Raw genomic sequence first — 26137 nt, forward strand, 5'->3', positions numbered from 1 at the left:
TTATTCAGAAATAAAAACTATAAATAAACTATAAAATAAAAACTAAAACTATTCATTCTCAAACACACATTTCCTGTTCTCAAGCATCTCAGTGCACTTTGTTTATTCTTTGTTTTCTGCGTTCAGAAAATGTGTATTTTGTAGCCACAGCCAAATAAGTCAAGTTTTCCATCTCACACTTCAAAAGTGTATGAGACAGAACCTGTCCACTGAAAAGGCCAGGAATGAAGAGCCCCTCTGGAGGGCAGGAGTCCAGTGGTGAGTTAACAGGGCTGAAAGACGGGAGACAGAGTCCCTAACCAGCAGTCAGATGCGGTGATCCAGCGCCAAAACACTGGGGCGGCTCAGGTCGTCCCTGGCCTCCTAAGTCCTGTTGAAGCCTGGGGCTGGGCAGAGACGGACCTGCTGGTGGGTTTCAGATCAGTGTTCTGCTGCACAATCCAAGCATGTTTCAGCTTGGTACAAACAGATGATGGGACATTTTCCTTCAGGATTAAAAAAAAACATTGTTCATAAATTTCGAAAATAAAATAATAAAAATGGAACAAACGAAAACACACACTGGTATCTCATTTCTGTCTTTCTTTTTCTTTTTTTACATTTGTCAGAGGGTTAACAAACACTCCAGGTTTGGGTTATCTTTGTTCAATATTGAAATTAGTTTAAAATACATGTGTGACAAAAGTCAAGAAGTCGTCAGAGTCACAAATTCATGAGCTTCAAGTTTAGCAGAAACCAAAACCATTCAGCTCTGTAAAAAAAAAAAAATTTCTGTGTCAGCTGCTGCTGGTTGGTTTCAAGGTGAGAAAAAAGTCTTCGACATCAAACAGACACCTTTACTGTATTGAAGCTGTTCTAACCAAAGCATGATGATCCTGTTTTTTCTGTTTGCAGCTCTTTGGTTTTCGCTGTATTCTGCAGACAGGTGGGTGTCGGTTAGCCACAACAAAACAGCAACAAATCAAAATTTCCACAGGACGTATTTTAGAAACCCAGAGACCCACGTGAGAAATGCAAATGAGAGCGAAAATTTGTTGATGTTGCAGAAATCCAGGAAACACAAAAAAGTTTCGTTTGGTGATTTTTAGCTTTTTCAACCAAGATGAAAATACTTATAAAAATCTCTGTAACATGTGGATGTCCTCTAGTCTGAGGTGCTGGGATGAACCAGTTAGAGACCAGCAGCTGGACGTTAGTGGTTGGACTGGTGGACTACTTCAGTGAACAGTAGACGACGTCTGGCTCTGGTTTAAAGTCTGAACACAAACATACACAGTTCAAACAACAAGAAACATGATTACAAGCTTTGTAGTTTAATCAAGACCTCCAGTCTCCACCTCTCTGCATCACAAACATTCCCAGTTCAGACTGATTAAGTGTGAACTGGGATGCGGTTTGAGGTTGAGCCAGGATGTGGTTAGCTTAGCATGGCAACAGGATGAGCAGCTAGCTTGTTTCTGTCCTAAGTTAAAGATAAAGAACAGCTGTACCTGGGACTCTTTGTTCTAATGGCTGTCTGGCCATAACTGACGTCTTCAGTTCTCCCTCCTGGGTAGACTACCACTGAATCCGTCTCTGTAGAATGAAACACATCCAAATTACTACACGCACAACAACTGCATTGCTTTTATGTTATTGCACTAAAGCTATTGCAAAACATTCTTCTTTTTTGTAAAGTGGCACAGTAAAGAGATTAAGCGATAACAACTATGACTGTTTTCTTATCTGAACTCATCTGCTGTGAAACAGTTGTACACATGGAAGGTTTCTTTGACACAGGACGACCACAAAGCTGCCATCCGCCGTAAATGCTGACTGATGTATTTCACCATGGAGCACAAAGCAAACATCACAGCATTAAGGCTGCTATTCAGCCTTAGTTCCAATCAGGTACAGAGATGTCTCATGTTAATTAGAATCTTCAGCAAGATTAATGTTTTTCTTTTTTTTCTCCACAGCACTAAAATGAATGCTAATGTTCATAGATTCTGGTTGCTTGCTTTAGTATCTAGCTAGCCCTCGAAAAGGGGAATGAGCATAAAGGGAGTAACGTTGTTTCAGAAGCAGGTAATTTCAAATGCAACATGTCTATCAACTTAATAAACATCAGCAAACACACAAACTGTTTGTGTGCAGTTTGTCTCACAGTGTGTTGCTAGCTAAAGGTCCGGCTTTGGGACCATTAGCAGCTCACAGGGACTGAAAAGAAAGAGAGCTAACGTCACTCAGAGATGGAGAAAGATGAGAATAGAGGAAAGGAGAGGAAGAAGAGAGCTTAGAGTTAAAAATATGTGTTATGTTTTATTCAAAAACTTCCTTGAAAACAATCTGCAGTTTAGGTTTGTCACATTGTGATGGATTTAGTGTGTGACTGCTGCACAGTGGTTGTGATTTCATGGTCAGAGTTAGCTTACATCAAATGTAGCAGAGACCAATTTGAAACTAAGCTGATGACACTGACATTCATTTACTAAATTTCACCTTCACACTAACTTTATCCAGTCTAGTATAAGGACAGTGTGTACACAGTGTACTGTAAGTGTATTGGACGGAAATCAGTCAAGATAGCGTTTGAAACATCTGCTCACAACTTGTTGAATTCAATTTACAGAGAACAGGAAACCTCAGGGCAGCAGATCATAGCCTACTGATGGGATTTTCCCCACCCTGAACCACCGTGTGAGGTTCAGTGTACAGATATTTTCTACTTAGATAAAAAATATCTGTACTTTTGCCACCTCTGGTATTGAAACAGAGACAGAACAGATTTTTTTTCAGATAAACAATGAACAGCTCTGTGTTGAAACACCTGCAGCTGAAGTGTTTTCTTTCTATCAGAAACAGGATGCTGGACGACTGCAGAGCTGTTAGCTTCAGTTAACCACTGTTAAAAACATGATTGAGAAAATGTTCTCGTACCCATTTCATACCAAACTATACTCATAATGCACAAAAAGGTCACACATTTGCAGGTCCATTAAATTCTTCACTCATATTTTCTGTAAATATCCCCAAACTGTAAAGCTACACAGAAACACTCTTAGAAGAAAATCCGACAACTAAGCAGAAATTTTGAAAACATCCTCCTCGACATAATATTACCTCTCTGTTGTCTGATTGGCTGCTGCTGCTGATTTGATATCTTGATGGTGTCGTACATGACATGAGTGATGATTTCATCTTCTAAAACATCTTTATGATATTCTGAAATTTTCAAAAATGAAAAAAAAATCTAAATTAAATATTTAAACAGAGATTAAACTTAAATTGTTACTGTGGTCATAATAAATGTGAACTTTATTCTACTAAACAAACTCAGACGTGAAAAATGAGGAAGTCTGAGTCTCACCTTCAGGTTTCCTGTGAACACATCGTCTCACCAACAGAACCAGTAACACCAGTAGAACCACAACACAGACTAATCCAACACATGATAACGCAGAGAGAACAGGAGGAGAGGTGGATGTAGGTGGAGGTGTGGATGTAGGTGGAGGTGTGGTGGTGTGTTCGTCTAAAACAAAGCAAACACAGTCATTAAGTTGTCGTCACATTGTGAATGTTGAAAGCTGCAGAAACACAGACAGGTGAGTGTGTCACCTGTGACAGTGATCCAGCTGGATGGAGACTCTCCATGACCGCTGATGTCACACTTGTAGAGGCCTTCATCAGACCTGGAAACATGCTGGATGGTCATGTGACCTGTAGGCTGCTTCCTGATGAGGGAGCCATCTTTATAGAAAGCAGCTGGGAGGTTGGAGGGAGTGGTCTTTGTTTTACAGAGCAGAGTGACGTCATCTCCCTCCATCACAGGGAGGACAGGACTCTGCAGGATCACTGATCCACCTCAACACAGAGACAAACTACAGCATTTCATCCATTTACACACAGCTTCATCAACACTAACTCCACACACTCAGCTTACCAGTGACTGTCAGGTTAACCATGTTACTGATGGGACCCTCTCTGGACTCACACCAGTAAACTCCACTGTCTACTAAGACGATGTGGTTGAAGGTACAGGAAGAACCAGCTGATTCTCCAAACCCATCTCCACACTGAGTCCTGGTGTGTGTGCTTGTGTTTCTCCTCAGAGTCCATCCAGCAGAGCTGTCGTCCTCCTCACAGCTCAGAGACACAAAGTCTCCTTTAAAGATCTGAGAGCTGCTGGGACTCACAGTCAGACGAGCTGTGAGGGTTAAAATGAAAAACTGATGATCTGTTAGACTTTTGTCAAAAACAACAGAATGACGTAAAAGGTGTTTTGTTAAATAAATATGTTAAATAAATAATTTCATTCATATGTGAAACTGATGATCTGTTAGACTTTACATTGTGAAACATGAACCCAATCAGGTCATATCAGTGAGCATTTCTCAGGTTTAAACTGTGACAGAAGAAAGTTACTGACCTTGGTTTGTTGTGCAGCTCAGCAGTGAGATCAGAACTAAAGAGAAATGACACTCAGGTTGATTTGAGGTGAACATAAAGAACAACTCCACACAAACAGCTGACAAACACACAAACTCATCTCTCTGATTAATCTGCTAATTTTCAGTTTGATGCCAGCAACATATTTCAATAAAGTTTGGACAACAAGCGACTGAAAAAGTAAATCCCACAAGGTCATGTGTCAACTGTGCAGCTGTGTTGATATGAGTGAATGATTTGATCTTTTCACTGCCTGCTGTGTTTCCTCAACTCCTGAGCAAAGATAAAGAGTCAGTTCAGACCTGCAGTTGGTCCTCGTGGTGTTTGAACTTGAATTCAGCCTGATTTGTTTTTCATGTCTTCTCCTCCATCATCAGTTATCAGGAGAGCAGACAGTCAAAGTACAAGAATTCAAACAAACACAGAGATTCTACTTACAGAGCAGACACAGCACAGATGTTTCCTTCATCGTCCTTCTCACTCATTTGAGCTTTTTTTCATTTCACTGACACCAAGTAAAGCCCGCCCTCTTCCTCTGAGCACCAGCTTTCTATTGGTTGAAATACAGGCATGGTGGAGGACTGACTATTCTTCATGGAAGGACACAATTTATCCAATTATCCAAAACAAATTTAACTATTAACAAACAGCCTTTTTTTCCAATTTTTTTTATCATTTTTGTTTTTGTTCTTTTTAAAAAATCTTAAGCCAAAAACTTGTTCCTGAAAGCTTTAAATTGAAAGCTAAGATACAAATCAAACCAGGGAGTGCAGTAATGTGTTACACGTTACATGAAGGCTGCTGTCTGACTGCTCATCATAGTATCATTCGTATGCTGAGACATCAGTGCCAAAGAAACAATGTTCCTGCCTGATCTTAAAATCTAGTTTTCAGTGACTAAACCTAAATAAGTGGGTTCAGATCAGATCTTTGCCCACAAGGAAAAATGGAAAGATTACACGATGCATGTGATTGATGAACTGCAGTGGCTCTGTTCTTTCACTGCAATCACGTGTAAAAGAACAGAGTCACCCCCTGCTGGTCATTAGAAAGAATGCAGGTTTAACATTAACAGGTTTAGCTTCTCCTTCCAAACCTGTGTTAAACACACAGGCCTATGTGTAATTCAGGTTAACAAAATGCAGAAATAGTAAAGCATAAGTACTGAACATATAAGTCTACTATAATAAATAGCAACAGAAGAGAAAAAAGAAAAAAAGGCCTCAAAGAGTTCAGGGTGGTATCAACGATACTGATTCGATACTCTGTACAAAAATGTATTTTATTCATTGTATCTTTTATTTTGTCTCAAATTATAGCATCATAATGATTACAGGACATCAGATTACTTGTTCTTATCACTTAATAATGCAGTCCTCTCCTCCTCTTTAGAGGAAAAATATGTCCACTCCATTTATGCTCAACCATTGTTGTGAGTGTGCACGCCAATGGGCTGCGACACATTTATACAGCCGTATTTCACACATGATTAAGAAAGGTGTACGAGGAAGTAGTTCCCTCCAGGGGCGGATCTAGAGAAATTGTCTTAGGGTGGCATGAGGGTGGCAAAGAAATCAAATGGGGTGGCAAAATAAAAGCTTTTTTTTCAAACACATATGCAGGTGGTTACATGTGGTTATAATGATTCAAATGCAATAATTATACATGTTTTTCATATAAATATAGTCTATAACGTAATTATTGTCTGTAGCCCACATAATTACACACTTTAGTTACATAAAACATGTGAGTTTTGATTCTATGTACTCTATAGCCTGTATAATAAATATGTAGCCCAATAAGTATAAAATCCAGAAAGCTACACAACATGGGGTGTATCATTTACAAACACAAGTCTAACTTAAGTTTCACTGTTTTTGTTAGAAAACAGTCACATTGTTACAGCTTAAATTACACAAAATGTCAGAAATCTGCACTGTCATGAACAAAAATTTAAACCAAAATTTTCATGATTTGTTGGATTAACCCTCTGAGGTCTGAAATACAGCTGACCATTTCTGACTCCTTTTGAGTTTACGTTTGTATTTCACCCTCAAATTGTTTCATTTTATTTTTTCCCTTGCCTTGTTTGGTTTCATTCTTTTCAGCTCAACTGAATTTAGTTTTTTTTTTTCACTGACATACTGCATTAGTGTTACTGATCTGAAATCACACAAAGAACTTAAAATCCTAGTAGTATTTTTTTACTGTAAAAAACCACACAGACATGTTGAGTAAATTTTTATAACTTGAATTGCAAATATAAATTGTACATTTTGTAAACATATACAACTATTTATCTAAAAATGCAGCCAATACACCTGCCATTTTTTTTTTCATTTTCTACAACCACTTAAAAATATTACTAAAACTAAAATGAGAGAACAATCAGGTGTCACAATAAGATGCCCCACAAGTGATGTGTGCCAGTAAAAAAAGTTTGTCCACCAAAAGACAGAACAGCACAGGGATAAGATTAGATTAGATTAGATTAGATTAGATAGAACTTTATTAATCCCTCGGGTGGGTTCCTCTGGGAAATTCGATTTCCAAAAAAGCACAGCACCGACAGAAGTTACAGAGTTACAGAATATTATATATATATATATATATATATATATATATATATATATATATATATATATACACACACACACATATATATAAATACAGAGACAATATAAATAAAATATACGAAGGGGATAAATAGAATAAATAGGAATAAAAATAAAAATACAAGTGAATTGCACATTTCAAGTATTGAGTATTAAACCTGCAGGCCTGACAACAGGAGGTGTATCATAAAACTTTCTACTCAGTGTTTACATTGCAAATGTGCCTTAGTGACATTCATTAGTGCCCTCAGTGACACACAAAACAAAATAACGACTACACAACACACTAAGTATACACTCCACACTAAACGTCACAAATCTCCCACATCTAAAAACTCTCTCCCTCCCTCGCTCTGTCTCGCTGCCGTTACCGTCGCTCCAAAAACTTTCCCTCTTCCTAAACAACCAAATCCCACGTGTTGACTTTTTTTAAAAAAATGGTCGACATGGCGCATTTTTCCACCAATAGGAAAGAGGTGGCTTTTTTTTCTTTCTTTACTGTTTTCGCGCTGTCCTTAGAAAAAACACTATGCAATATATTCAGTTTTAGCATTTATATTCACTGTTGACTGTAACTACGCTCAAAGTGTTAATGCTATCTTATTTCAATAAACAACACTGTCATATGGAAAACTGGGGTGGCACTTGCCACCCCATGCCACCCTTCTAGATCCGCCCCTGCCAGGTAAAAAACAAACAAAGAATAAATAAAGTGTCTGAGGGGGAAGGTAGAGCTTTCCGAAATGTTTCCACAGAAGAGGTGACTGTGAAGATGAACAAACACTGTATTTCACAGAGTCTCTGACAGACAGCACAGAGACGCACTGACACAGTCTGAACAGGTTTGATGATAATCAGAGAAATTTATCATCAAACCAATGTCTGTCTCCTGGGGCCCGTTCTTCGTACGTCGCTTACTACATCCAAGATCAAATCATCGCGCTAACCGTGAGCTCGCTAATCCGGTTCCCCGAACACACCTGCTGTTGACGATTAGTACAGCTGGATGAAGTAATGTGAGATCACTGGGTGTCGTAAAAGGGGCTACGCATCGAGAATAGAAACATTGATCGGCAACCCTCTGATTGGTCGGCGCAAATGTCGAAGGAGCGCGCTCGGTATTTTTCGGCAGCAGAGCAAGAACTCCTGAGTGAGGGATTTCAGGAGTTTCAGAGTTTAATTAAAACGCAAGGGAAAAGGCTGCAAAAGCAAGGAGAGAGGGCTGGCAGAAAGTTGCTGACAAATTAAACTCGTAAGTAATTTAATAATAACAATAATAATGGAGTGGATTGATATAGCGCTTTTCAAGGCACCCAAAGCGCATGACAATGCCACTATTCATTCACTCTCACATTCACACACTGGTGGAGGCAGCTACAGTTGTAGCCACAGCTGCCCTGGGGCAGACTGACAGAAGCCAGGCTGCCATATTGCGCCGTAGATTTATCATATCACACTATATTATATTATATTACATTATATCCTCTTTCACATTAGAGCCACAACAGGACCCACTAGAACATGGGAACAAGTAAAAGTGGAATATAAGAATATTCTACAGAATGGTAATATTTATCACTTATATTGCTTTTCATCTCTTGGAAAGAGACCCTGAAATAATCTGTTTGTTTGTTTATAACAGCAACCAAGAAAAGGGCAGAGCAAAAAAAAAAGACAGGTGGTGGTCCTGCACCCCCTCGTCAACAAGTTGGTTAAGTGAATAATACCCTCACGGGAAAATCGATATCTCTCTATGAGCACACTGTTGCGCTGAGCTAAAGGATCCTGTCTATCCCGCAATATACGCCGCGATCTAATCCTGTTTACATAAAGTAAACCTGCTCCCGAGCAGGTTTACGCTTACGGATCTGTTGCTATGACAGCAAGTCCCGGATGAGCTTCGGAGAACCGAACGATCCAAGATCACGCGAGATCGTCAACAATCAAATCCAGCTACCTTACTTAGCGAGGTACAAAGAACAGGCCCCTGGATGATCAGATCATCTGTCTGTACCTGAATGTTCACTGACAGTCTGAGAGTCTGAACAGCAGCAGGAGAAAAACTCTGAGACATTTCAAAGAAATCACAGGTAAGCTGACATTTCAAACAGGTTACAGTCCAACAGCAGGCTGGAATTAATCCTGACTCTGCTGTTGTTTATTTTTATTGTAGATCAAAAAACAACCAACAGCAATAGTAATAAACACAGCAGAAACTGAAAGACCAGCGATCAGTCCAACAGATCCATCCTTCTTTCCTCCATCCTCCTTCCCTCCATCCTCTGTGTCTCCTCCTTTGTGACCTGCAGGTGAGAAACAGGTGTGAGGTGTCAGCTGTCAGGTAGGTGATGAGTGAAGAACAGAACAGAATCCATTTCCTCTTCAAACTGCTGTCAGACATTATCTACTGCACTCTGATCACATCACTCAGACCAGCTGCTTTCTACAAAGTCTCATCAACAACATCTTTAGAAGCAAACATCAACAACCAGGAAGCAGCTTCACCTCTGATCACACACACACTCAACTCACTCACCTGGAGGAACGACAACCAGGTCGGTGCTGTTGATTAGAGTCATAGGTCCTCCCACTTCCTGGACGACACGACACTCGTATGTTCCAGTGTCATTAATCGTCACATTCTTCACAATCAAAGAAACGTCTCCATCCTTCATCTGTCTGTCCTGCAGATCCACCCGGTTCTCAAATGATGGATGCTGGTCGTCTGGAACAAACAGATCATCCCGATACAAAAGAACATATTCATCTCCCAGGTCAGCTCTGCTCCACTTTACCACTATGTTGTTGTTGTTTGGAGCTCGACATGTCAGAGTGACGTCCTGTCCAGATTCAGCTGTGATGATTTTCTGGCCTGAAAGAGGAAAACAGCACAGAGCAGAGAGGTTAAAGGTCAAAGTACAACTGTTGACTTCTACAGCAGTCAATCAGAAACAATATTATCTGTCAATGTTTATAAAAGTATAAAAGTACAGTATATTGCAAAACTTACTGATCAAAACTATATAAAAATGATTTCTTTTACTGGTCCGTTGAACAAAAAAAAAAAAAAAAGCTCCAGAAAGCAAAACACAAAAAATAGAGGAAGTGCTGATTGGACTGTACCAAGTGTGCCACACGATGGGAAATTCATAAATGATTGGAGCATTTTTTTTTCAAGTACCTGCTAATTTTAAATTAAACATTTCAAACAGATCAACAAATACAAGCAAACACACAAAGTGTTTGTGGGTAGTTTGGATTAAAGTGTGTGTGTGTGTGTGTGTGTGTGTGTGTGTGTGTGAGAGAGAGAGAAAGAGAAAGAGAAAGAGAGGGAGAGAGCAAATGAAAACAATAATTTCTGTATTCATAGGTCCTACAGGACAGGACAGAATCACTTAATCATTAAAAGTTTTTCCCCTGAAAACACTGCATTGACTAAATATTCTGTACATGCACATCAGAAAGCAGCCATGATGGCTCCTGTAACTCCTGCTTATATGTTGCAGACTGTAGCTGTTAAAATCAGCAAAGAGCAGAAAAGCATCAGAAGCAGCAGCAGGTCAGCTGATCACAGCCTGAACACAAAGAAAACAAATCTGCAATACTGATTATTATGGGACTCATTTCTAAGACACTTTTCCTATCTCAGATGGAAAGTTTCTAGCTGTTAAGCATCGAGCAGAGTGACGCAGTTGGAGTAGACATTTCCGTGTTCTCGAGTTCTGCTAAGCTGACACTTAGATCGCTTTATACATATGTATATATATATATATATAAAACCATTTTTGGTGTTTTCAGCGGATAATAAAATCTGACAACCTGACTCCTTTAGTTTTAATTTAAGGTTTAAATAAAGCCAAAAGTTGCAGATCTCAACTGCTCGATCCACCATTTTGTGTCGTACAGACACATAGATAGATAGAACAGCAGGCAGCCAGAAAAAAAAGTGTGAAGCACCAAAAAGAGGTGATTTCAAAGAGTATAAATGAAATAATGTCTTTAAAAGTGAATTTAACATGCATAATATACAAGAAAGAGACTTTATCAGACTGAGTGAGTCCACCCAGTCTCTTCACATACGAACAAACTGAACTCATATGATAATGACTCTACTGCAAACTGTTTATCACACAAGAAAATATTGTATAACAGTAAATTATAAAACCTCACCTGCAGAGACAAACAAAACAAAAACAAACAGCAAAGTCGAGAACACCAATGCAGTCACAGCAAACATTTCCGTGTTATCGCTGTTCTGATTTAGTTTGTTCTAAATGTCTGAGTCTGTTGGTATTTTCACTGGCAGAACCTGGGTTAAAATCTAACTATATTAGTTTAAATTTTAGTTTAAAATGTAAAAAAAAGAACGTTTTCTTTCAACCAGCCAGACACACCCGACTTCTAAAACAGAAGCCGCGTCAGAGTGACATAATGACGGGGCGCACCGTAGGACATTTGGAAATAAGCGACATAGTTGAAAGAAAGTTTTAGTGTTCAGATCTTGAACAATCTCCACAGAACTAATCAGAACCTCTCATGTGTCAGTCGTCATGTATGAACAGTTTGTGTTCCAGTCTTTGAAGCAGATGTTTGTTTCTGACAGTAAGTTTCAGGCTCACAGCTTCAGTCTCCTGCCCCAACCAGCTTTGTAGCTGTGTAATGACATCACACTGACACACACATTACACTTCTTTGCCTCTGTCACAGCTGGATTACACCAACAGACATTAGGTCCACACAGACCCCACCCAGCCTTGTGTCTCCTTCACACACAGACAAACTGAATCAATATGAAAATAAGTCTTTGAGGAATATTGTTAACTATTTAATCAGAGTGACACTCATCTCAGCTGCACAGACAAACATGACAAACATCAAAGTGGAGCAGAGTGACGTAGTTACAGCAGACATTTCCATTTTCTACATTTCTGCTGATCTGACTCTTAGTTTCATCTAAAAGTCCGACTCTTTTTTTAAACAGTTTTTCTGTTAAAACATTTTTTATGCGTGATGTTAACTGAACTGTACCCATGACAACTGAAACTTTTTACCTAAAAGACTGAAAATGATTTTAGAAAAACACAGCAAACACTTACTGTTGTTGTATGGAGACCTGTTAAATCCTCAAACTCTCTTCTGATCATCAGGATGGAAAAAAAATCCATACAAAGATAAAAAAGTGTGAGGTTGGTATAATCCATCTGCTCTTTCTGTAGGTCAAGAAAAACCTGATAAAGTCCCAGGAAGTTGATTCTGTTCATCTGGACGTAAAGTTTTCATTTGGAGAAAAATATCATCACTCATCCAAGTGACTTCTTCAGGCCACTGACGACTGAAGTCAACTTTTTTGGATTTCCTTACCTGGATGACTGAGCATGTATCAGGACACTATGATGAACCTATCCTTTATGTTTATTTAACATGAGCAGTTAAAAAAAGTAAACAATAAAAAAATAATAGAATGTAACAAGTTAATCTGTGGGAGAACTCGCTGATGCCACAACGCTGATCTAACTGACTCATTTCACTTTGACATCCTGTTTTAACAGACACATCCTAGTACTCAGAACAGAACCTAACCACCTACATTTAACCACATATGTAATCTTACTGCAGTTACAGGAAACGAACTTCAACTGGTTTCAAAGAAAAAGGGTGGATCGGTAGAGACAAACTTCCAATCTGTCAGTGATTTATCTTTAAGTTGTGTTGGAGCCACAGAGAGCAAATCTTTGTTCTTCATGAAGAACCAGTGAGACTGTTTGGACTGTCCTATGAAACATCAGTGCAGGAGTCTCTCAGTAGATCTGTTTACAGTGAAGACAAAGAAACACCCACAGAGAAGACATGGAAAAAGCAAGCGTCAGCAAATTGTCTGCAATGCATGCAGCTCCTGCAACACTTCCTGTAAATCACATGACTCATATGAATCATATCACATGCACCTAAAAGGCTGAAAGCTCATTTTAAAGACTTGATGTTGAGGATTTCTGAAACCCTTGAACACTCCGCTGATCATCAGGACTGAACAACAGAGACACTTTAGATCTGTGTGACATTAGTGCCGATAGCACTTATTCCTGATTGCTCTGGCTGTAGGCTCAGATATTTGACAAGAAAATCCCATGTATGCTAGTTGTTGTTTTAGAAAGACACAGGTAGATGTGTAGAGACGACCTCACACTCCACTCTGTCTGTGTGTGAATGTAGATTTGATCCCAAAGCTGTTTATTAAACCACTCTTAAAGCTCTGCTGGTCAGGGCTCTTGGCTGAAGAAGAAGAATTATAAATAAATAATGTAAGAAAACGCACACAAAATATTTACTGACTGCAGCTGCTGAATAAAAGGAAAGTGAGATGTATTTCATGAACTGTGATACTAAGAAACTACTTTTGGATTTTAAAAGTGGTTACATTGCTCTTATTTGTAGAGCAGCTGCCATGCTGTAATACCCAGTTTCACTGTTAGATGGCAGCAGACTTTTAATGTCATTCATGGCCAATTTCAAGCTTCACTGAGAGGTTTAACAGGAGCTCTGAGTTCCTTCTGCAGTCCCTCATGGTGACTTTTCATGATCTCTTTTGACACTTCCATTGTGGCATATCTCTTTGCTAAATATTTCTTTCCATCTCGTGAATTTCGTGTCACAGAGCGTCATTCTGCTGCCTAACAGCCTCTCTCTCTGCTTTGGCGACAGCAAAAGATTCTTCCAGAGCTTTGCTGTGTTTGTATTTCTCCTTCAGTCCCCAGATTTCATGTTGTATAGCTGAGTTCTGCTTCCTTATTTCCTCTGTGTCATGTTTGATTTTTTTTTATGTTTTCTGCAAGATGTTTCTAGTTTTGTCAGTGAATGATTCTTGTCTTTGCAAAGAAAATACTTTGTCAACTTGTGTTGGAGAGAGTGGTGCAGTGCAGTGAAAATGCAGTTTAAATGACTGCCATGAAACAGTTGGAGCATGAAGGATGGCAGAGCTGGTGATGTTTGGGATCAAACTCATTTAAGAGAAGAAAAGATACGGGGTACATTTTTGTCATATTTTGGGAAATCTTTAGATGTCACTAATATGGAACATTTTAACATGTTTACATTGAATCTACTCATTATTGTTGTTGTTATATATTATTATTATTATTGTTATTGCTATTTTTAATGTACATTTTTTTAACACAAAAATATATAAAAAGTGTTACTATAAAAGTGTTACTTATAAAAGTGTTAAAAAGTTACTCCCTAAAGCTCATTTCCCTTTTCATTTAAACTGCGTGGTCAGTGCATAGTTTTATATCTCACCTGTTTAGATTTTGTTCAGGCGTAAAGTGAGGGTCATGACTGCTGTGACACTGTGGCGACCCACTCGAGATATTTGTCCTTTAAACTTGTTTGTTAAAATATAAAACTTTGTTATTCTGTCTGCACTCATTAGCAGGTATTGACCTGGTCTTTCTTGATTTTTTTTCTTTTTAAATCTCAATTAGACTTTTTACCTGGATGTGCCATAAGATCATTATTCCAGATGTTAACTTTGATGAAAAGTCTCCCCTCCTTTGTGCACAGTGCTGATGGTGGCATATTTTAAGTGCACTATGCATTCACACGAACCAGTTTGTCAAATAATTTAGACACTTCAAATATGCTTGAATATATTGTGTGGTCTGTAATGAACCCAAATAAGTTAAATATGCATGTATGTTTTTCATTACTTACTTTCTGATACTTTAAATACAAATGAAACAGCAAAGTGAGCCTTTTTTTTTTACTTTTTTTTTTTACTTTTATCTTTTAGTGCTGCATCTGGATGAGAACAGAATACGTGCTGGTTGGGCAGAAAGGCTTATTAAAGTGAACTCAAACACAGCACACAACAAAAATAGCACATTAACATAACACAGAGGCTAGAGTAGCCTGGCAGTGAATTACTTAGTTATTTATTTAGAATATATTAGAAAATACAGCAAAAGTTCTAATACAATATACTTAATATAGTGATTACATAGATACTCATACAAAATCACTGTAGGCAGCGCTGTGCACAATAACTCTCCTCAGGACCTTCAGTCTCTCATGAACTGTAAATGTTTAAACACTCTGAGTGGCATTATTTATTATTATTTATGATTCTGTGAGAGCGTGTGGCTGACCCAACAACTACAGTACATTGATAACAGATTTTAGTTATGATAGCAAATGTAATTGTATTTTACCAAAACAATGAATTGTCTGTGGTTTGGTTCATTTGCGTGTGAGAAAGCGTTACAGACATTTCAAATGATTAAAAACGAAAATAAGAAATAGTAAACATGTAACATATTTAAAAAAAATCCAATATAAACAAAAAAAATTAGATCTGCTATGAAATTCGATGAACAACATCTGTTATTAAAATACAATCTGAAAAGTCTAGTTTATGGATGAAAACGTTAAAGTTGATCAGACTCCTCAGGCATATGAAACTTTTACCCTTTTATAATAATGTAAAAACACTGATTCAGTATTGTCCAATCAATCAATCGAACACTAACAAACAGATTATTAGTTATCTGTAATCCAAAAGACATCATCTGCACTCACACAGTCGTCTACAGTGTTTATGCTAACACAGTGTGAACAGGTTTGATGATAATCAGAGAAACGTGATGTAACCAGTGGCACTGGAAGATGTCTGCTATCTGTCGCGTGATTGGCAGAGAATTATTGAAATGTAGTTAGATGTGGAGGTTGGTTCTCTTCGGTTGAGGTTTAAAGAGTTGAAAATCATCAAATGTAAACACTAATAGAAAGATCATAAGTTTGTATTCATTTAGATTGGGTTGCTGTTTGTGAGTGTAACATATAGGTTGATGCTGATAATTTTGTGATAACAATGTGACAGAAATACAGTGATTAGTGTAATGAACTGCTTTTTCCAGTAAGTAATTCCATAAGTAACTGTATTACTTTTTGGAAAAGTAACAAGTAACGTGTAATACATGATTGTATCTTTGTGTAATGATACAGCTTTTATATTTATATTAGCAGAGTAAATGCTTAGCCCTTGTAGGGGGGATTAATGTGGCCATGAGAATCACTTACATTTCAAACTGCTGCTAATGAACATCAGCAAACTAGTCTGAGCCCTGGCTCTGTTGTTGTTTACATCTTCTGTACATAAGCAAAACAACTGCAAGAAGAATCAGACCAAAAACTGATAGACCAAAGATGAGTCCAACAGATTTAACCTTCTCTTCATCTCTTGGCTGACCTGCAGGGGAGAAACAGGAGTGAGGTGTCAGCTGTCAGGTAGGACCATGAATGACCAGAATGAAGACCATATCCAGGTAACTCTTGGTTTTCAATGTTATGAAAGTGTTGTTCACTTCTTACTGTGAGCAGCACTGTACTGGATTAGCAAGAGTGAAATTATTGCCTACTGACCAATCGTCTCCAAGAATAGTGTTACTTTACTTGGAAGATTTCTCTGACCTCAGAGTGGAGATAGCAAAATTCATATTGTGTTTTCTTTCATTAGTACAATCAGTAAGAAATATAGATTTTTGGATACAAATGTTATGGTTTATTATTATATTTTATGTTTTTGATTGGTCAGATGTTGTCAACTCCATTGCTTCATGTAACTATAGATAAAATGATAATCCCTGGGTTAAGTTATCAAGCTAATAACTACTGCTTGGTCTGACTGCCAGTAATGAAGCAAATGAATATTGGAACAATGCCCTGAGTATGTTGAATGCTTCATAGTAAAGGATCCATCTGCTTTCCATAACATCAACATCAACAACATCTTTAGATACAAACATCAACAACCAGGAAGCAGCTTCACCTCTGATCACACTCAACTCTACTCACTCACCTGGAGGATCAACAACACTCAGGTAGATGATGCTGATGGATTTCCATGAGCGTGTTTCTTTCATGACTACACGGCACTCGTATGTTCCATTATCATTAATCGTCACATCCCTCAGAATCAGAGACACGTCTCCATCCTTCATCTGTCTGTCCTGCAGATCCACCCGGTTCTTAAAAGATGGATGCTGGTCATCTGGAACAAATTGCTCATCCCGGTACAAAACCATATATTGTGGCTTCAGGTCAGCTCTGCTCCAATTTACAACTATGATGTTGTTGTTTGGAGCTCGACATGGCAGAGTGATGTTCTGTCCAGACTCAGCTGTGATGATTTTCTGGTCTGAAAGAGGAAACAACACAGAGCAGAGAGGATGAAGATTAAAGTAGAATTGTTCACTTTTACAACAGTCAATCAGAATGAAGGGAAACAAAGAAAGTCCAATGAGCTCTGCACATATACACATAGGTGGATTGTTTTTTTCTTTTTTCTTTTTTTTGTTATTTAAAATAGAATTTATAGTATATTAAAAATCGTAACGCTAGCTGGATATAATTTTACTGTAATCAATTTTAGTATTAAGTGAACTAACAGCTGATGGAAGAAATCTTAATCACAAAAACATTTTTAATCATGAGCAAATATTTAATACTTCATAAAGTGTGATGTGCTGTGATGATGTCATTATCAGCTGGTATATTACAAAATATGATATAATTCACATGAATAACAACAGGACATTAAAGTGATGAAAGTTTGTTTTAACTTTGTTATTCCTTTAATAAAGTCTCTGTTCAGAAGACCACAGTCGTAGGAACAGCAGAGATACTGTGTAGGACCCTCAAACTCCAAGGCCTCTGGTAGAGGACCGAAACTTAAAGACTGCCCACAGGGTGAGTGGAGATTTATTTTTATAAATATAGTTATAGTTGCATTATTGCACATGGACATGGTCCAGAGTATTAAACTAACTTAATAACAACAGGCACCTTGCAAAGCGGCCTGAAGGTGGACTTCTAGGTAGCCAAATTGTGTGACTTGAGTCTTTCATGTCATTTAGTGAATCTGCTTATGTAGAAGTATAATATGAATTACTATGTTTTCTACGTGGCTAGTTCATGCTGCTAAAGCTAACAGATATGTTACACACTGGTAAGCTAAAATACATTTGGTGTTCTGTAGCATTACTGTGTATATTTACAATTGATATCATGCACTGAAACGTATATGGAAAGATTAACCTACATAGGAGTACTGATTTGGATTTACTGAGGTCATAATCACTGACAGAAAAGGTCCGTAACTTCATAACTATGGATATACCAAATCAATAAGTCATCATACTGTTAACATGTAAACAAGGTCAATGCCTGTCCTCTTTATCTCAGCGAGAAACACTGTTTTTGTTTAAATACCTAAATCTCACCTGCAGAAATTGGCACGACGAGAAATACCAAAGTTGAGAAGAGCAGCGTGCTTACGGACGCCATTTGCGTGCTTGTTCTAGTTTGAGTAGTTTAGAGGCACTTAGAGTGCTCTTAATGTCTGAGGATCCTGATATTTTCAGTAAATAACAGAAAATCCAAGTTTAAACCTGACTACATGAGACTAAATTTAAACTTTAAACTAAAATAAAGCTAAAACTGATCACTACCGCAGGGACATTGATGAGTCGCATTAAAGTGACGTGCAGAGTGACGTGTCTGAGTGCATCTATTGTTAAATTCTTATTCTATATTATTTTATAAAAAATCAGGTCAGAGGGTTTACCAGGTTCAGTTGTTATCTCCACAGAACAACACTAATTTTGTAAACCAGTAAAGTGAAGCTTTCATCCTGGATCAGCTGGATTAAGATTAACAGACTTTTGTCAACCTGTTAGATTACCTAGATGTAAGTAAATAAGTACATTTGATTTTTGTTGCAAATCGAAAACCAAAGTGCTTATAACTTAATTAAAATACAATAAATAGTTTCCTAAAAAATATGCTTTTGAAGCTTTTAGTCTGGAGATAGTTCTGAAGGCTCAAAAACGTCATTTTAACACTTACTGTCGTTCTGATGGCATCTGTGAAACCCTCAAAGAGTCTTCTGATCGTCACGATGAAAAATTATCCACAAATGTAAAACATTTAAGGTCAGTATCCACGTGTCTTCTTTTTCAGTGGGTCAAATGGAACCGCATTAAATTGTATTCCACTCAAGCAAAAAAAGGTAAAAAGTTCATGAGTTAAAAGTCAAAAGATAAAACATAAATTAAAAATCTAAAGGTAAAGTGGACGTTACCACGTTACCTTACAGCCACATATCAGGAAATGCACCTGTAGTTCCCCGTAGCCGTTTTATTTCACAACATGGACCGGTGTAACAGGTTAGTAGCCACACCTGCTTGATTCCTGAATGATTTTAATTTAATAACAAAAGAAGTGAAAACCAAACCTGACAAAGTGCAACAGCTTCTAACTGCAAACTTTTTCTTTCAAAGAAAGACTTCCTGATGATTAGTTAACCAACTGCAATAGATTAACAGCACTTGGCTGTTCCTTACTCCCTACAGTTTTTTAGGAAGCATTTATCTTTTCACACACTGGTTCTGCAGTTTGCCTTGATTTTTTGTTTTTTTTGTGTAATATTCCCATTCGTCACTCATCTTCTAAACAAACCCAGGCCCTCTTATACGCTCTTTAACACCTGAAACTGCCCCCCAATTCTCAACTGCCTTTGCTGCATCTCCTCAAGCCACCGTTAATGTCACGGTTCTGGGTCATTCTGACCCAGCACTTTCAGTTTCTTATGTTTTTGGTATTCTTCTGTATTATAATTTATGTTCTGATTCTTTAGCTATCCTATGTTGATTATTATCATTATTGTTCTATGTTCCAGCTTATTCTGGTTTAGGGTTTAGTTCTTAGGTTTTGTTCTTTTGCCCTCATGTTTAGTTTAGGTTTAGTTCTGTGCTTAGTCTTCTCTGCTCGTGTGTTCCCTCTGTGTAAGTCCGCATTTCTTAGTCTGCATCTTTGTGAATTGTTTCCTGTTTTATTTTGAAGGGTTATGTCTTATGTTTGTGTGTGACTTCTGAGGATTTTCAAAAGTTCTTTACTGAAAAAACTGATAACATCAGAGCACATATCCTGCTCCCACCCCAAGACCCTTCTGAACAACCTGCATGTTCATTCTTTTTCTCAAAATTTAAACCACTCTCATTAAAGAATGAACATGCATTATTCACTCTCATTATCCCTGTTTTAGACCAATCTCTAAGCTGCCATTTCTTAAGGTTCTAGAGAAAGTTGTCCTCCACCAATTATCCTCATTCTTAGACACACATAATATCCATCCATCCACCCATCTTCATCCGCTTTATCTGGGGCCGGGTCATGGGGGCAGCAGCCTAAGCAAAGAGGCCCAGACCTCCCTCTCCCCAGCCACCTCCTCCAGCTTATCCAGGGGAACACCAAGGCGTTCCCAGGCCAGCCGAGAGATATAATCTTTCCAGCGTGTCCTGGGTCTGCCCCGGGGCCTCCTCCCGGTGGGACATGCCCGGAACACCTCACCCAGGAGGCGCCCAGGAGGCATCCGTGTCAGATGCCCGAACCACCTCAGCTGGCTCCTTTCGATGTGGAGCAGCAGCTGCTCTACTCTGAGCCTCTCCCGGATGGCCGAACTTCAACCCCTATCTCTAAGGGAGAGGCCAGCCACCCTTCGGAGGAAGCTTATTTCTGCCGCTTGTATCCGCGATCTCGTTCGTTCGGTCACTGCACACAGCTCGTGGCCATAGGTGAGGGTAGGGACGTAGATCGACCGGTAAATTGAGAGCTTCGCTTTTATACTCAGCTCCCTCTTCACCACGACGGACCGGTGCAGCGTCCGCATCACTGCAGCCGCAGCACCAATCCGTCTGTCGATCTCCGGCTCCCTTCTCCCATCACTCGCAAACAAGACCCCGAGATACTTGAACTCCTCCACTTGGAGCAGGAACTCAACCCCGACCCGGAGTGGGCACTCCACCCTTTTCCGGCTGAGAACCATGGCCTCAGATTTGGAGGTGCTGATCCTCATTCCCGCTGCTTCATACTCGGCTGCGAACCGTTCCAGTGCGAGCTGGAGGCCTTCACCCAATGAAGCCAACAGAACCACATCATCCGCAAAAAGCAGAGATGAGATTCTGAGGCCACCAAAGTGAAAGCCCTCCGCCACTTGACTGCGCCTAAAAATCCCGTCCATAAAAATTATGAACAGAAATGGTGACAAAGGGCATCCCTGGCAGAGCCCATCACCCACCGGGAACGAGTCCGACTTATTGCCGGCAATGCGAACCAAGCTCTTGCAACGGTTGTACAGGGATCAAATGGCCCGTAGCAATGGGCCAGACACCCCATACTCCCGCAACACCTCCCACAGGACACCCCGAGGAACACGGTCGAATGCCTTCTCCAAGTCCACAAAACACATGTAGACTGGTTGGGCAAACTCCCATGCACCCTCAAGTATCCTTGAGAGGATAAAGAGCTGGTCCAGTGTTCCGCGACCAGGACGAAAACCGCATTGTTCCTCCTGTATCCGAGGTTCGACTAGCGGATGAACTCTCCTTTCCAGCACCCTGGCATAGACTTTCCCAGGGAGGCTGAGGAGTATGATCCCCCTGTAGTTGGAACACACCCTCCAGTCTCCCTACTTAAAGATGGGGACCACCACCCCGGTCTGCCAGTCCACGGGTACTGCCCCTGATCTCCACGCAACATTGTAGAGGCGTGTCAACCAGGAGTTGTTTAACTGCCTCAGTGACTTCGCCCCCGGAAATTGGCGGGTCATTCCCCTCATCCCCAGACTCTGCTTCCTCCTCGGAAGACGTATCAGTGGGATTAAGGAGGTCCTCGAAGTATTCCTTCCACCGCCTGACAATTTTCTCAGTCGATGTCAGCAGCGCTCCGCCAGCACTATACACAGTGCAGGTAGAGCACCGCTTTCCCCTCCTGAGACGCCTGACGGTTTGCCAAAATCTTTTCATGGCCGCTCCGAACTCCTCCCACACCCGAGTTTTTGCTTCAGCCACTGCCCGAGCCGCATTCCGCTTGGCCTGTCGATACCTGTCGGCTGCCTCCGGAGTCCCACAGGCTAACCAAGCCCGATAGGACTCCTTCTTCAGCCTGGTGGCTCCCTTCACCTCTGGTGTCCACCATTTGATTCAGGGATTACCACCATGGCAGGCACCAACCACGTTGCGGCCGCAGCTCAATGCAGCAGCTTTGGCAATGGAGACGCTGAACATGGTCCATTCAGACTCAATGTCCCCAGTCTCCCTCGGAATGCTGTTGAAGCTCTGCCGGAGGTGTGCGTTGAAGATCTCGCGGACTGGGGCCTCTGCTAGACGTTCCCAGCACACCCTCACTACGCGTTTTGGTGCACCGGGTCTGTCCAGCATCCTCCCCCGCCACCTGATCCAACTCACCACCGGGTGGTGATCAGTTGACAGCTCAGCCCCTCTCTTTACCCGAGTGTCCAGAACATATGGTCGCAGGTCTGGTGATACGATTACAAAATCAATCATCGACCTGCGGCCTAGAGCGGCCTAGAGTGTCCTGGTGCCACGTGCACTTATGGACACTCTTATGTTCGAACAAGGTGTTCGTTATGGCCAAACTGTGATTTGCACAGAAGTCCAATAGCAAAACACCGCTCGGGTTCAGATCAGGGAGGCCGTTCAATCACGCCCCTCCAGGTCTCGCTGTCATTACCCACGTGAGCATTGAAGTCTCCCAGCAGGACAACAGAGTCTCCAGGTGGAGCACCTTCCAGCACCCCACCCAGGGACTCTAAGAAGGCTGGGTACTCTGAACTGCAACTCTGCGCATAAGTGCAGATGACAGTCAGGACCCGTTCCCCGACCCTAAGGCGCAGGGAACAAACCCTCTCGTCCACCGGGGAAAACCCCAACGTACCGGCAGCAAGCCGAGGGGATATTAGAATACCCACCCCAGCCCGCCGCCTCTCACCAGGGGCAACTCCAGACTGAGACAGAGTCCAGCCCCTCTCCAGGAGACTGGTTCCAGAGCCCAAGCCATGCGTAGAGGTGAGCCCAACTATATCTAGCCGGTAACTGGATAAATATCAGTCTGGTTTCAGAGCCTTCCACAGCGCAGTCTGCTCTACTGAAGGTGTTCAATGATGTTGCTTTTATCAGCTGACTCTGGAAAAAGTACAGTTTTAATTCTTCTAGACCTGAGTGCAGCATTTCACACTGTCGACCACACATTACACATCTTTTCTCTTAAAAATCTATTAAATCATTAACTTGTAGGACTTTATTCTATGAAAACCTTTATGAGTTTAAATATATTTTGGTTACATATAAATATTATATTTTCTTTTATGGTTTTAGAGGCTGGACTGTAGGGTAAAAAATAATTACATGGGCAATAAGAAAGGAGGTGACATATACAGCAGGTCAGAGTGTTTCACAGGTTCTGTTCTTAAATGATGTCCACAGAACAACACAAACATAACCAAACTCATCCATCTAACTGGAGGTTCAAACCTAGATCAACATATCTACCATGTATGCAGATCAATACCATTTAATGCTTTAAACACAAACAGTGTCACTTTATCCTGGATTCTGTAATGCACAGTGAGACAGTGCAAGGCTGCTGTTATCTCTCTTTTTTGTCCTAGTCAGTAATCTGGCATTTGACTGTAGTATGCAGTGCATTACAGGTGTCCAGTTTACATGTGAAAAGGCATGCATAACCCTTACCGAAAACATTTTCAGTCTGGTGATTGTTCTAAAGGCTGAAAGACGTCACTGTTGTTCTGCAGGCATCTCTGAAGCCATCAAGCACCCTTCTGCTCATCAGGAAGGAAAAAATATCCACAAAGAAAAAACAGTGTAAGGTCAGTATACATTGTATACCCACTTTAACTTTACTGTATAAAGAGCTAACATCTCCAAAATGCTATGAGTAGTTAGTCATTATAAGAAGTCTTTGTGAACTGAAAATCAAGAATGTGGGATACTGTTTGTCCGTGATTTGGAGAGCCCCAACGCAGGGGAAAGTAATTCTGTCGAAGAGACCTACCTTGGCAGTTGTGCAGGTGAAGACAAAGGGAAGAAATTCTTCATCATATTTTCTAGTATTTGGCTTGGAAGAAAGTTGGTTTGGAAACATATTAAGCCAGTGGTTCTTAACCTGGGTTCGATCGAACCCTAGGGGTTCGGTGAGTCACTCTCAGGGGTTCGGCAGAGCCTCCGCCGTGACATGCATGCCTCATTTTATGCACCAGTAAAAAACATATCTATGTCTTGAATTTGAAAAAAAAAATCATATTTTATTTTTCACTAAAGAGGGGTTCAGTGAATGCACATATGAGGGGTTCGGTACCTCCAACAAGGTTAAGAACCACTGTATTAAGCGATGCTGCATCTTCTGCTTTGCGTTTGTGTGGTAGCCCCGTTGAAAAGTTGTCCATTATGCTAGCAGTGTCTAAGCGTTCTTTTTTTTAAATTCATACCCCCCACACCCTTGAATGGCTCTACCCTAAGCCCACAAGGTTGACAAATGTTTCAAAGAGAGATTTTCATTTGATCCCAAATAAAAGAAGTGAAAACAAAGACCTGACAGAGTGCAGCAGCTGCTGACTGCAAACATTATTAATGCTCTTTTTTTTTTTATTGAAGCTCTCAGACACTCGGCAGTGAAAGCATGAACCTGTTTCTACTGCTACTGCTTCACTACGTCCAGCGGGCTTAAAGCAGATTTCAAAGAGTTATCACAGGAGTGGGCCGTGGTCTCTGCTGCTGTAAATAACACATTATGATTAAGGCTTTTTTAGAGCAGGGTGTTACTTCTTAGCCAAAAAATGATAACCCTTGTTAAAACTCAACTTTAAATATTTTTTTGTATTTACCTCATTTTGACACTTCTTGATTTGTTGCTTGTGTAACACACCCCAAGCAAGAGGGCGGCTGACAGATTATGTCTGGTTCTGAAAAAAACAGATAAATTATGAGATGGACGACAGGTAGTGTGTTTCCTCTCTCGCTTCTGCCAGATCTTTATTTAAACACATTCATGTGTTCACAACAGGTTGCAAAAACTTCTTAACATCTCTGTCTCACATTCCCAAAGCCCAAAATCAGAATAAACTAAAATAGTATAATAATAGTATAAACAAAAATCTAAACAGTCATCTCTGTTGTTTGTTACTAAGAGCTATAAATCACACTTTTTTTCACACATCGTTTGATAAAGCAAACATTCCAGTATTGTACCATATACTAATGGCGTATCTGTGTAGTGGAAATCTCCACATCAACATTGCAGAGCGATCAGAATTATTATAGGTTATTACACTAACTTTAGACAATAACAGTGACAACATATCAAACTGTCTCTGCGAACACATTAACTCAAATATACAGGAGCCGTGGTGTACTTTTGTTACAAGAGGGTGCCTTAAGTTTAGAAAACAACAAAGCTAACAGCTACTCTAGGATGTGGCGAGCTAAGCTAGCTCCTACTCTCGATCGTAACACATTTCAATGAGCAAAACAGACGAATACAGATCCCAGCAAAACAAACTGCTGGTCAGGTTTTACCCTTATTTGGCATGTAAATTATGTGGACCACATGTGTGGCCTTATTACTTACTAACCTGAAAAAAACAGATAAATTATGAGATGGACGACAGGTAGTGTGTTTCCTCTCTCGCTTCTGCCAGATCTGAAGACGAGCAGTAGCGTCACACTAAACCATCTCACTGGGGCGGAAGTGCCCCCTTGTGGCGTAACTAGGGATCACACCACATGTTGGATCTCCAACAAAAATCACAAGATTAAGGCCCTTCCTTAACAAAACTACACCTAAAAGCTTAAATCACATAATGTGACCACACATTACAGTGTGTCACACGCTCCCTGACAAAATAAGAATGGCTCCTGGCATTCAAACCTCAATTTTTCTCAAAAACATTGACACATACACTTATTCAATATAACAAAGGTGTGTATATGTAAGGTGTGTAAGCATATGAAAGGTGAGGTGTAAAGCATGTGGGTGTTGGAATATGATAAGGAACTGTCCATGGTGGCATGTAGGGTGAGGAGAGCGTTGCAACTGTAGGATGAGGCTGGTACGATGGTTCACCCAGTGTTTGGTATGTCAGCATCTGCCTTGGTTTCCTCTCCCTAGTCGACCTTCTCATGTCGCTAGTAGAACATCGTGGAGGGGTGCGTGCAGACAGTTCGTCC

General features: G+C 40.1%; 1 long non-coding RNA gene across 1 annotated transcript; it reads right to left on the reverse strand.

Annotated features, from left to right (window-relative positions):
* Positions 1–1389: 1389 nt before the first annotated feature.
* On the reverse strand, positions 1390–3387 carry LOC146713115 (uncharacterized). The gene is made up of 3 exons (XR_014919140.1): positions 3350–3387; positions 3103–3204; positions 1390–1575 (listed from the first exon to the last, which is right to left on the reverse strand). It is a non-coding gene; the product is annotated as an uncharacterized LOC146713115 (long non-coding RNA).
* Positions 3388–26137: the final 22750 nt, after the last annotated feature.

The sequence above is a fragment of the Copadichromis virginalis genome, linkage group LG3 (assembly GCF_057382275.1).
Source record: "Copadichromis virginalis isolate Kocher_CV1m ecotype Utaka linkage group LG3, C_Virginalis_male_GT1.1, whole genome shotgun sequence".
NCBI classification, from domain to species: Eukaryota; Metazoa; Chordata; class Actinopteri; order Cichliformes; family Cichlidae; genus Copadichromis; species Copadichromis virginalis.